Source organism: Saccostrea echinata, unplaced genomic scaffold (assembly GCF_033153115.1).
Source record: "Saccostrea echinata isolate AGI-Se365-2 ecotype Australia unplaced genomic scaffold, CSIRO_AGI_Sech_v1 ptg000009l, whole genome shotgun sequence".
NCBI lineage: Eukaryota > Metazoa > Mollusca > Bivalvia > Ostreida > Ostreidae > Saccostrea > Saccostrea echinata.
This window is the reverse complement of record NW_026889758.1, coordinates 39,242,985-39,256,433: the sequence shown is the minus strand read 5'-3', so window position 1 is coordinate 39,256,433 and position 13,449 is coordinate 39,242,985. Positions and strand designations below refer to the sequence as shown.

The 13,449-nt window shown below is 34.9% G+C and overlaps 1 long non-coding RNA gene across 1 annotated transcript; it reads right to left on the bottom strand.

Annotated features, from left to right (window-relative positions):
* Positions 1-1,669: 1,669 nt before the first annotated feature.
* Positions 1,670-2,206, bottom strand: LOC133183693 (uncharacterized). The gene is made up of 3 exons (XR_009720704.1): positions 2,138-2,206; positions 1,891-2,006; positions 1,670-1,729 (listed from the first exon to the last, which is right to left on the bottom strand). It is a non-coding gene; the product is annotated as an uncharacterized LOC133183693 (long non-coding RNA).
* Between the last annotated feature and the right edge of the window lie 11,243 nt (positions 2,207-13,449).

Sequence of the window (13,449 nt, the reverse complement as noted above, 5' to 3'; positions counted from 1 at the left end):
GATGAATTGGTAGGAAACACAACCTGCATCTGTTGCACTTTGGGATTTGTGGGTTTTTTTTCTATTCTCACTTGATCCAAGTGAGGCACTTAATTGATGTTTTGACATGTATTTTGGACATTTCTTTTGCAGAAAAAAGAGTAATTTTGGGGAAGGGGGAGGGGGAAAATGCGGAAAAGCCATCAACAAAGGGTAAGACCATCCAGTGTTTACTTCTTGTTTGTATCAATTTCTAGTTCACTATTATAATAAATGGTGTCTCAACTTTATTTTATTTGTCTTAATTATTTTTTTTAATTTAAGATCAATGTTTTAGGTAATGTGGAAAGAAATCTTGGCTTCTATTAAGAGAGTGAATGTAATTAAACGAATTTATGAAGAAAGTGTTGATTGATTACAAAAGTATCCCGAAATACATTTTATGGTTTAAATTGGCCATTTCCAAATCCATGTGATAAAAGTCTTTGCGGAAATATTGACTATGTGGTTCATTTAATTTTTTGCAATTTTCCTCTCATTCTGATTTGAATTTTATCTTAATCACATATGCAATTGAAATTGTTCTAAATGTAATAGACTAAATCTATTTGAACACTTGGAAAATAAATAAACTTGTAATGCAGTGACGATTATTACGAAAATGAAATATTATTTGTAAATTCCCGCTAAGAATCACCAATGTCTAAAAAAAAAAAAAAATTAAAATCTTTTTATAGTAAAGCCAATGCAAGAATTTCATGACAATCTGTCAAGGGAATTTGTTCATCGTTGGCCAATGCAGGCATTGCACGAATATCTAAAGGGCCAATGCAGGCATTAAGACTCTCTTTTCACTCAATAGGCAATGCAGGTATTGCCTGACTCTCTAAAGGGTCTATCAATGCGGGCATTATACGACTATCTCAAAATCCAATGCAGGCATTGGGCGACTCTCATTAAAGGCAATGCAGGCATTGAGAGACTCTCTCAAGATTCAATGCAGGCATTGGGCGACTCTTTCACAAGAGCCAATGCGGGCATTAGGTGACTTCTCAAGGTTCAATGCAGGCATTGGAAGAGTCTCTCAAGGTCCAATGCAGGCATTAGAAGAGTCTCTCAAGGTCCAATGCAGGCTTTGAGAGACTCTCTCATAAGAGCCAATGGAGGCATTAGACGACTTCTGAAGGTCCAATGCAGGCAATGGGCGACTCTCGTAAGAGCCAATGCAGGCATTGTACGACTTTCTCAAAGTCCAATTCAGGCATTGGGCGACTCTCAGAAGAGCCAGTGCAGGCATTGTACGACTCTCTCAAAATCCAATGCAGGCATTGGGCGACTCTCAGAAGAGCCAATTCAGGCATTGTACGACTCTCTCAAAGTCCAATGCAGGCGACTCTTCCAAGTAATCTGTTCCTTTCAAAAATATATATCGTCCTTGTCAGACCTTGTTTTTAATGCAGATATCCAGAAATCATTTAATGATGAAGGTTCTTATAAGATTCTTTTCCCTTGTGCTTACTTACATTGACAACTTGCAAGATCATATATAACAACAATTTTAACTTTTATTTTTATATTTAAAAAAGAATAAGCAGAAATCTGAGCTGAATTGAAACGATGTAATTTTAAAGTAAGATTTTTAAAAAAAAATAGTTTTGGACAATCTTATTGCTTTGCTAGAACATTGTCTTCCTGATTCCTTCTCTATTTACTGTATGTTTATGTTTCTGTGCAGTTCTCAGTACTTCACCTGAAAAATAAATGCGGAGTTCGTTACACAAAATACTCATGACTCAATGATAACAGTGGAAATCTTGTAATAAATAATAACTATCAAATATTTCTAATTTAAATAGAATTGAAATCAAGCAACTACATAAGTCACAATATTGAATATTGAAAATACAGAACCTAACGGTATGGTTCTTAGCCACCATTCCGACAAATAGGCTCAGATCTCCCAGAAAAATCACAGAATGTAGTGTAGCCGTAGATTCCATCTGTGTGTTCACTCACCACTTTCAAATCTGCTAAGAAAAAAAAAATAGACATGTATTTAAGAATCCCTAGATAAAATAAACATGGAATTTGCAAAGTTTACCATTGCATGCATTTTTTTCCTTCAAAAACTATTTACATGCATTTTAGATTCACTAACCAATAGTCGTTCACAGCATCAACACAATCTTCTGGCTGCATAAAACTTTTTACAGAGGTTCTTTTAGCCCCAAAGTCGTTCCTTGATGCAAACCTTTTCTTCATTTCCATCTTCAAATATAATTGCTGTGGAAAATTAAAAAAAAATTTGTTTATTCTGATCATTAATATAATAAGGTCCAAAGAAACTGGGACACCTCAGGTTAGTTCGTATATTTAAGGTATATAGTGGTAATTTAAGAAATCCACGTAATTTTCTTCCCGTGGATTGAGTAGAAATTGTGGTTCCACGGAATTATAACCCCATGGAAAAATACATGTTTGCAGTTAAAATGAATATGCATGAGGTTTGTTTTCATTTAGATAGCCTATATGAGAGAGGGGGGGGGGGGGGGTTGGTTGGTTAAATTCTTAAAAATGGAATCTGTGTATGTAAATCATATACGGTACCAATATTGATGCACCAGATGCGCATTTCGACAAATTATGTCTCTTCAGTGATGCTCAAGCCGAAAGGTTGGGAATCCAAAATTTAAATAAAAAGAATTGGAAGAGCTGAAAAAAGTGCCAAAGACTGGAGCCAAATACGTCGAAGGATCAGAGCTATGCATGAGGGAGATTTAGAAAAATAATACACATGCAAGTTTTGTATACACTCACAAGGTATGTTTATGTCATCTATTGCTATCACATGGCCAATGGAGTGGTTCAAAAATGGCCAAAAAAAAAAAAAAAAGAAAAAAAAAAGTATTGCAAATTTCAAAAATCACACACTAAATTCAAAGTTAAAACAAGCCATAGCCTAATTTATTCCCATATTTTTTTTTACGTAAGAAATTGAAAACAACTATTCTTTCCTCTACGTAAGAAATCGAACATTTTTTTTTCTGCACAAGAAAACGAACATTGTACGATTTACGTACATGTACTTTCGACAGAAGCCATACATCTAAACATTTGAAAATCCCGAATCCTAAAAATAACCTTTAACACCTTTAAGAAATTACTTCGGAAATACAGTAGTTATTTTGAAATAAGCATTTGTCAAATAAACACAAATATATATGTATATTTATATACACATTTACTCAGATGCATGTATTACTTACAATCAAGAAGTCTTGGAACTAGGTTGGATTTCGTACGTGTAGATGGAGGACAGAGCTTTGCTTCAAGAAAAAAAACACATCCGGGTGTTGTTTTTCACTGCATAATGATAATTCCAAATTTTTGTAATCGCCCACATCTTAGTTACTTGAGTGAATGATCAATCTTCAAATAACTGTTGAGAGCAACACAACGTGCCTTTATGACGTCACGTACATTGAATTCAACCGTGTTCAAACAGGAACTAGGCCTAAAATCCGCGAAACGTTAGTTGTTGTAGAAGACCGTTTAAATACAAGGAAAGAAAGGTCGGGATTTCATTTTCTTTTATTTATGTGTATCTTAGTGAAAGAATATATGCATTTACTTACCACGGCTGTATGTACATGTACATGTATATCCATCGAGGCCAAGCATTATTCCGATCAGCAGATTATAATGATTGAGTGTATGCATTCGTCATGGGTAAGTTTTTCTTGCGTCTTTTTATTAACCAGTAATAGATAAAATTGTTTTTGACTTACTTATAAACAATCTCAAAATATACGCATGTTACTTTCACTTTTAATACAGAGGCGTTCAAAAGATTGAACCACCGTGAAATTAAAAAATCCTAAATACAATGTGATTTCAAAAGGTTTTTCCTTCACCAAGATTGAATTGAAAAGGCTATAAGTTTTTCTTGCGTCTTCTTATTAACTAGTAATAGATAAAATTGTTTTTGACTTACTTATAAACAATCTCAAAATTATACGCATGTTACTTTCACTTTTAATACAGAGGCGTTCAAAAGATTGAACACCGTGAAATTAAAAATCCTAAATACAATATGACTTCAAAAGGTTTTTCCTTCACCAAGATTGAATTGAAAAGGCTATAAATATTTTTGTTTTATTTTTAGGAGACCAGGCTTGCCACTGTAAATGTGAAATTGATGCGTAATCTCTTCCTTATGATGAATGTAACAGAGACTGGAAATCGACCTGCGGTACCTATAAAATGATAATGAACTCCCAGAAACCAATGAAATACAGAAGACAGTGATCTGGTGGAAAAGTCATAGAAGAAAACACTGGTAGATTTTTTAACTTTTTGTTTGTTTGTTTGTTTGAATATTAGGGATCGGCCATTTCATTAATACTTGGGGAAAAGGGGGAGGGGGGGTCCATGCAGATTTTAAAAATAAGTTGTCCTTAAAAATGATGAAAATTAATAATGTCCACTGGCGAGAAAAATAAATAATCTGCCTCTGACCATCCTGGATATAAATATTCTTTCTTAATTTTGAAAGTTTGAAAATACATATTAATTATAATTAATCCAACTTAGAAAAAAAAAGCCACCCCTGTTCCAATAATATCTATAGTTTAAACAATAATTTATACTCAGAACTTGTTAATCCAACTGTTCCAAGTCCTAAACATACTGTAAACCAACTTTTATTTGCTTGCGAGAAATATTCGCGAGTTTCGCGACCTACTTTAACTCGCGAATATTAATCACCGCGAATCATTTATTTTGCTTTGTTTTTGAAGAGAATGTTTCCTCAGTCGCGAAAATCAATCGTGGCCGATTGATTTCAAACTGACGAATCGCGAATAAAAGTTGACGCGAATAATAGTTGGTTTACAGTAGTCAAAATAAATGGTTGTCAGAATATATTTGAAAAAATTATCGTTAATGTAAATAATTTTTCTTAAAAAGTAATTATTATCAAATTTTCTTGATAACTTTACCAACACTGCATTTTTTTTCCAGGTATACACAGGCTTTAACTTACAATACAGACCAAAAGAAAAGAAAATGACAGAGGAGCAAAATCTCTTTTAATATGACCCGAATCTTTATAATTATTGCAGGAAAATTTCGACCATTTTTACTACCAATTGATATTTCTGCTTTTGATTATTTGTGTACGGTTTGTTCGGAAATATTTCATTCATGTTGAAATATCACCAAGTTCCCCGCAGTGAAATGATGTGAATTTTATCAGGTACTAAGCACATACAGTACTTTGTAGACATTTAGCAGTTAGAATCATTTTCATGCTGGCATCCTTTTAATGTATGAAATGAATTTATATCAAACTAGTGTAAATTAAAAAAAACTCAAGTGTCACACACAAGATATTTTTTGTGTCCATTATTCTTTAATGTATTGAAAATTACTTGGCTGCATATTATTAACTTATTAATTTCAAATGAATCTGAAATTGTTCAACATTCTACTGATCCATGACATAAAAATTGTTAACGCTCACAATTCCTTATTTGATGAAAAAGCTTGTAAAAGTCAGCCAAGTACTACATTGAGAGACTGAGGGGTCAACTTATGCCTCCTCTGAAAGACCATGGAGTTGGCCAATGCCCGCATTGACTGACTGTGCTATTGGCCGATGCATGCATTGACTGATTGTGGTGTTGGCCAATGCCTGCATTGACTGACTGTGCAGTCGACCAATGCCTGCATTGGCTGACTGTAGTGTCAGCCAATGCCTGCATTGACTGACCATGCTGTTGGCCAGTGCCTGCATTGGCTGACTGTGGTGTCGGCCAATGCCTGCATTGACTGACAGTGTAGTCGGCTAATGCCTGCATTGACTGACCGTGGTGTTGGCCGATGCCTGCATTGACTGACTGTGGTGTTGGCCAATGCCTGCACTGGATGACTGTGATGTTGACCAATGCCTGCATTGACAGACTGTGTAGTCAGCCAATGCCTGCATTGACTGACTGTGTAGTTGACCAATGCAGGCATTGACTGACTAAGTAGTCGGCTAATGCCTGCATTGACTAACTGTATAGTAAGCCAATGCCTGCATTGACGGACGTTGGAGTTCGTCAATGCCTGCATTGACACACATAATAATTCAACATACATGAAGTCTGCATTCACACTACGTAATCATGAAATTCCTGCATTGAGGAAATGATAAGTGTTTATAATCTGCATTTGCATATAGTTGTGCAAGTTGTATGGCATTGCAACAATGCAGGTAAGACGATAGAAAATTTTAAAAATATTTTTAAAAAATTTCAGTAAAATTTGTTTACCAATTCAGCTACATTCTGCTCAAATTTGAAAAGTGAAATTTTATCATTTCAATTTTGTGCTTCAGGACAGTTTTTTTGTAAGTTGAAGAAGGAGTCATTAATAATCAAACCTTGAAAAGATGATATTTGAATAAAAAATAGTTTAGACAAATAAAAAATTAGTTGAGACTCCATTAATAATAAGAGACTCAGTGCACTGACCTCTGTATGTTTTGTCTTAGAATAAAGAGGACTTTCCCTAGCGAGGACCCAGCAGGGAAGAGGAATCTTACCCCATTAATTATTGGCAACTTTGGAAAAATGCGGTAAGATTTTGTCTATTTGTTTTGTACGCTCATCTTTTTGAATCTTATTTTCCCTTGATGTAGACCGAGTCCCATTGTGACCTCTTGACCCTTTCCCTTACAGGATGTACGGCAATAAAGCTCTTCGGAAGTAGGAGGACCATGGATTTGCTAGGAAAGCAGGCAGCACAAAAAAGGTTTGGTTTTTGTCGGAAAAAACCAGTCATGAGGTGAGATGTAGTATTTCTTAAGTATGAATTTCTGTATGGTATCCCCTCCTCATCCCATTTTAACATTACTAACAGTTTGCCCTTTGTCCTTGTGCTTGCTTGTCTCCCTTTGCTAAGATATATTTTTGACACGTTTATATTGATCATGTTTGTTTTTTAATTCTTTTTGAACTCTTCTAATCTTGTGTCAGTTTGTATCTTTGACAGGGGCACATAGGAGGGAGACAGACGGTGGCCGGCCACACAACGAGGAGGAGACCATTGCAAGGATCCACTTTGACAACATGTCAACGACAGATGAATTGGTAGGAAACACAACCTGCATTTGTTGCCCTTTTGGATTTGTGTTTTCTATTCTCACTTGATCCATGTGAGGCACTTGATTGACCTTTTGACATGTATTTTTGATATTTGTTTTTCAGGAAAAAAACGAGTAATTTTTTAGAAGGAGGAGGGGAAAAATGTGGAAAACCTTCACCTCAGGGTAAGACCATCCAGTGTGTATCAATTTCTAGTTCACTATTAAGATAATAAGAGACTCCGTACACTGACCTCTTTCTGTTTTGTCTTAGAAGAAGGAGGGTTTTCCCTAGCGAGGACCCAGAAAGTGAAGAGGAATTTTATCAGTTAGCCAGAATGAAGATGATAACAATGAAGTTCTTCTACTCCGGCTCATTCTAAAGATGCGCAGATTCCAACAACTACTGATCGAAATTTCTGCATAGGAATGCATGAACAATTGAATTCAGGAATAAAATAGGGTTTCCGCTTACAGACGACGACATTCTGATCTTCTAGAAAACAACAAAACAGAATTAAATGAAAATGAAGCCAAGGACATCACGATATCTCAGGCAAGGGACAACATATGGCACTGACTAGCTTTATTGAACAGTACAATTATTTATATGGTGGAGGGATTTCTAGAAGGTTGCAGTGTTCGCTGTGCAATTTCGAGTAATAAAGAAAATACTAAGGAACAAACTTGCCTGTGATTCCCGACAAACTTCTTCAAAAATATTTTTTGACTTTGGGAGGTTTACTGATAAATGTGTATTAGTATTCTTTGTTAAGTGAAGTGTACTAGTGACTCTTAACCCCTTACCAGGATGGATGCACATTCTTGTTCATAAAATATCTTGTGCCAGTGGATAGTATATGTATGTTTTGGATATCTGTGATTTTTGTTTGATCATGAAAATTACTTTTGCATATTTTTTGCAATAATTCTATTTTTTTACTGTTAAGGATCATTAATAAAGGTATCAGAGTTGTTTAACCTTTGTATTCTTTACGTCTAAAGTGTGTAGATATGTTTTAAGAAATCATTTAAACGTAATTTACTTATTCAGACGTTTTATTGATCTTGATTATTTCATTCAAGGCGATGCTTTCTGGATTAACAAAACAAGCCTGTTCCTATATAGGGCGAAATGTGGTTGATTTATAAAGTAGGAAATAAAGGTTCATTAGATTACTTGATCAAAAAAATATCAAGCAATACTACAAAATTATCTCAAAATATAGGAATTGTCCGTACTTTTTCTGTACCAAGCTTTTGAGGGGTTTCAGTATAGAATAAGCTCAATTTAAGAAACTCGCCCACGTAGGGCAGTGGTTAGAGCGTTTGCTCTTATGTCGTTTAAATCCCACTGCGGGACGTTGAGACTGGTCCTTCGGATGAGACCATATAAATCGAGGTCCCGTGTCATAGTAGGTGCTGGCACGAAAACGATCCCTTACTGCTCAATGGCCCTGAGTGCCGAGCAAAGGTCTAAATTTGCAGCCCTCAAACGGCAAGTGATGCGTCTCAATATGAGTGAAAGGGATGCTATACAAACAAACAAACAGACGATCTAAGAAAAAAGCAGGTGTCTTTTTTGACATTTTCAACAAAATCTGCATACTGTTTAATTTCTGTTGTTTCCTTGGCATGAAGAGAACCACGAATTCATGTCTTCTACAAGCTGCAATTATGCAGTTTCTCCAATTTTATTTAATCTGATATTTTAAGGAGAGGGTGAGAATTCCGAACCATATCCGTAATGATGCAAATAAATTTTTAGATACGGAAGACTGCAGGCAAATAAATTGTTTTTCATTCAAATTAATTCCAATAAGATGGAATTTTTTTCGCTATCAATAACTTAGCTCTTTAAACGCAAAAACCAGGTAAAACAAATCTGCGTATTTACCAGTCGTTCTCCTCAACAGCCATGACAGTTCCCTCGTGACGTGTTGAGACTTTGCGCTTGAAATTTAGAATAACTTGATAAAGTAAATGTCGGTGTTGGTAAATGATTGTGTTGTATGGCATCACTAAGCAACGATAAATAAAATCATTCCATGTGACATTTTTTTCATAAAACCCCTGTCACACCAGGACTGCGTCCTCACGGCGATCGCACGGCGTCCATCAAAAATGCAAAACGCCGAGATGAGCGCAGTAGAGTCTCCTACAGCGTCGTGATAACGCGGCGAGATCTCCACTGAACGCAGTTAGGGTCGTGTAGGGTCTCATAGAACGCCAGGGGACGGTGAGCACTTTGGACATGCACAAAGTCCTCGCCGTGTGAGCGCGGTCTGAAAAGATAGTATGATCGCCGTAGCAGCGCAGTAAGATCTCCAACAACGCAGTGGGAGCTCCATAGGCACGCCGTGAAGACGCACTATGATCGCAGCATGAACGCAGTGATAGCAGACTGCGCTTCTACAGAGACCTCGCGGAGTCCTTGGAGATATCACTGCGTTTAAGAACGCATTGTAAACGTTTTATGAACGCAGCCAGCGCAGTGAGAACGCCGTCAACGCAAGGTGACAACTCCTAGCATGCCGTGAAAACTGTGGAAGCACAGTCAATCGCCAAGAGATCTCCGTGGGAACGCAGTAGCAATAGCACGCCGCGAGAACGCCGTAGAAACGCGTCGGTTGCCGTAAGGACGCCGTGACATCTTCCCATTGTGAAAATTTTACAGAAATTTGTGCAATTTCCCTGCGATTCCACGGCAATTTTAAAAATGTTTAGTAATTTTTGTAAAATTTTTCTTTGAATTAATACAAAAATTTCACTTACATTAAAAAAAAAATAAATAAAAATACGTCTAAAAGTCATGTTGCTATGGTAACCAAATAGTTCTTGAACACTTCCTTATAACTGTTGCTATCAATAGTATACAATAAATATTATAATAGCTTCATGCATGATTATTTTTCTTCTTCAATAAAATAATTCGCATTAATTAAATTTTTATTTCACTTTCATTAAAATAGAAATGCATAATTTAAAAAAAATATGGTTGCTATGACAGCACAGGTAGGTTAAGGCTTCCCGAAGAATATCACAGTGCACTCTGTGCCTTCACATCTCTGAAATACCAAATATGACGTCATAATCGAAAATGACGTCAAGTCACTGTAAACTTGAAGTGTGATGACGGGGAGAGTGTCATGAACTTTACACTTTATTTCATACTGCATGTAAAATGCTAGATAGCTATTGAAAAATTCACGGATTGTTAAAGGTTTTTAAAGTCTCATATGTCCGAATATTTTAAAAATACACCGCTTACCTACCCTTGATTGAAATTCAGCATGTTCAAAATGCTTATGAAAAATATACTTTTGAGATGTACTCTGTTTTATACCCGTGGTTGGAAGTAGAATTTATCTTGTGTGTATAAAAGAGTCTGGCGCAGGTGATTAATAAGGATTAATCTGAGAATTTTTGTGGAAATCTATAAGAAGAGGTTGTTGTCTAACTGAATCTTGCTTGGGAAAAATCTATGTTGGCTTTGTTTTAATACAGATTACGATATTGTGTGGAAAATACCCCCAAATTTGTAGGTAAGTTGAACTTCTCAGGAAATATTTTGTACCCAAGTAATACTATGACTTTTCCCAAGCACATTTCGGATACACAAGGATACGATGAGTTCATTTATGTTACAAAATGTTAATAATTATTATGTTAATCAGCTGCGCCGAAGCGATTTATATGAAACACTTCAAAAAATTATAAATGACCGTCACGTGATCAACAAAGTCATGTGATATCATAACAAATATGTTAATATATACCCGAGGAAGCCCTCTATATAAATTGGAAGTACTAAAGTTCAATACTTATAAAAGAAAACCAAAACCGACCTCTCAATGACATATTATGTTTTGAGCGCATTTTAAAGCTTCGGGACGCCTTAACATAGCTGCGAGCCAATAGTAAGGAAAATCCCTATAATTATTGATATTTTCAATATACAAGATCTATAGCCTTATTGCACAATTATATTTCTTCAATAAAATAAATCACATTAACCTCGTCATTTCACTTACATGAAAATAGAAATTCACAGTTAAGAAACAGTTGCTATGGCAACCAAATACTTCAGGAATGATCCCTATAATTATTGATGTATCAATATATACAAAACCTATAGCCTCAGTGTTTGATTGTACTTCTTATTCATATACTTACTCGGACATATACAGATGAATACTTAAGATGTGTCACTCGTCAGCTTTTTAGAAAAGTTCAGTCAGAACCCTTAACTTCAAAACTATTTATTGCAATTCAATTTTTATAACATATTTAAATTAAACAATACAAATTAATCAACATTCAATGAAAAAACTGCTCAGAAATTCATAAAGAAGCAAGATTTATGAGGGACTATTTCTTGTGGTGGAAGGATATTTAGAAGAAAATTCTTCAAATCTCCACATTCGTTAAATTTAATGTCTTGGAACTATAGCACCAAATATTTTTACTTAGAGAAAATTTTCCGTTATGATATGCTAGGAATATTAAATATAGGTCTCAATTTATACTTTTAAAATAAATTTTACACATTCACTCAACAGACTTTGCCAAGAAATAAAGATATATTAAAGAAGTCAAGATAAAATTTTCACCGTTTTTGCCTGAAAATCGCAAATTTTGACCAATATCTCAAAATTTATATCACTGACCCCAACTTTTTCTTTCATAATTTTAAACAACACGATACTTCCAACCGATCAGCACTTAAGTCAAAAAACGTTTGATACAAGAAAATATTTTATTGCCTATTTAGATATTTTATACCCCAAATATAATACTTTTTAGTGCAAAAAGGTCACACGATAATTTATGCGCATTAATTTGCATGATTTGTTCAATGATAAATATCATTCAAACTATTTTACGTAAAATAAGATTATATTTATTGCCAAAATTACATCTGATAAAATATGATAAAGATTAAAGTGATTGACCAAAGAGTTACAATTTAAGTGCAAAAAGGTCAACTTAATTGTACCCTAGCTCGGTAGGATGCACACTGACCCCCCATTTTCTTTGCGATTTTGAGTCATGCTATATGAGTACTTATTAAAAATATACTTCTCAAAAAATCCTTGATATAACTAATTTCACGAGTGACATACCTCAACTGATAACATTTCTGAATTACTGCAGCATAGGTTTTTATGCACTGTGCTGTTTCCATGGAAACAAGTAAATAAGTTCCCTTTTAAAATCATGACCAATCTTTTCACTGCTTATTGAAGCAACATTTTATCATTGAAACATATAAACATGTTTATACATATACTTCTAGTAGGAGAAACACATAGTCATAAGTGCCCCCCACCTCCCACCCCTTCCTCGTCTCCACTCTTTTTAATATTTTTTTTAAAATAATCTTTTCTGTTCATTTAGTACAGAATTCTTTATTAAATGGTTGATTGCAGGCCTTTTGATAAAAAAAAACATCCTTTATGTTGCAGTAGCATATGTATGGTGTAAAACCCTGCCACATGTATCTCTAAAAAAATTCTTGTTAAAAAGATGAATTTTGACTCCCCCCTCCCTCCATATTATACCTTCCCCCTGAAAGAATATAGCATGTCCCTCAAATTTTGCCACAAACAATATGCTAAGGGAATATATTATTTATCATGTGCCTCATTTTCCTTTCTTCCTTCCATCATTTTACATTTCAGCTCAAGTACAAAGAAACTGTTGAAGATATATAATTGTGAATCATCATATACATTAATATTGACAATCACCATTCAATATATAATTTAAATATTTTTGTGCTTTTGTTCTTCCTTATCCAGGCACAAAACCAAGATTTGAGTTAGGGGAGGTGCTCTTAGGTGGAAAGCAGTCTAGAGACCACCACCGTTCTTATTAGTCCAAAACACTGTCCGTAGTCCGTAGAGGGTGCCCCTGGGAGTGAACTCCCTGTAAGCTTTTGAAATTGGAATAAACAGAGAACCTCATTCTTACTCAAAGTGAGTGTAATTTTACCTATTTTTCTTTGGTTTAATTAAGTGGGGGAACACTAAAGTGTGACCCCCCCCCCCAAAAAAAATGAAATTTAAAAAAAGGCCTTGATCAATTAACATCAGTATTTCTTTTCAGGTTCTCTTTTACCTAAAACTATTTGGAAAGCTTCTTTAAAATATTTTCCAGAACATAAAGTCTGTAATAAATGGAATAATGAAATATGACATAAAAAATCAAAATATAATATGGCTCTTTCTCTGTTAATATTTGGGCATAAATCTATGAATCAAGATTTCAACAATGGGCATTATACATATCCTCAACATCTGGATACATGTAAAGGGAATTCTTCTCCACAGGAAATT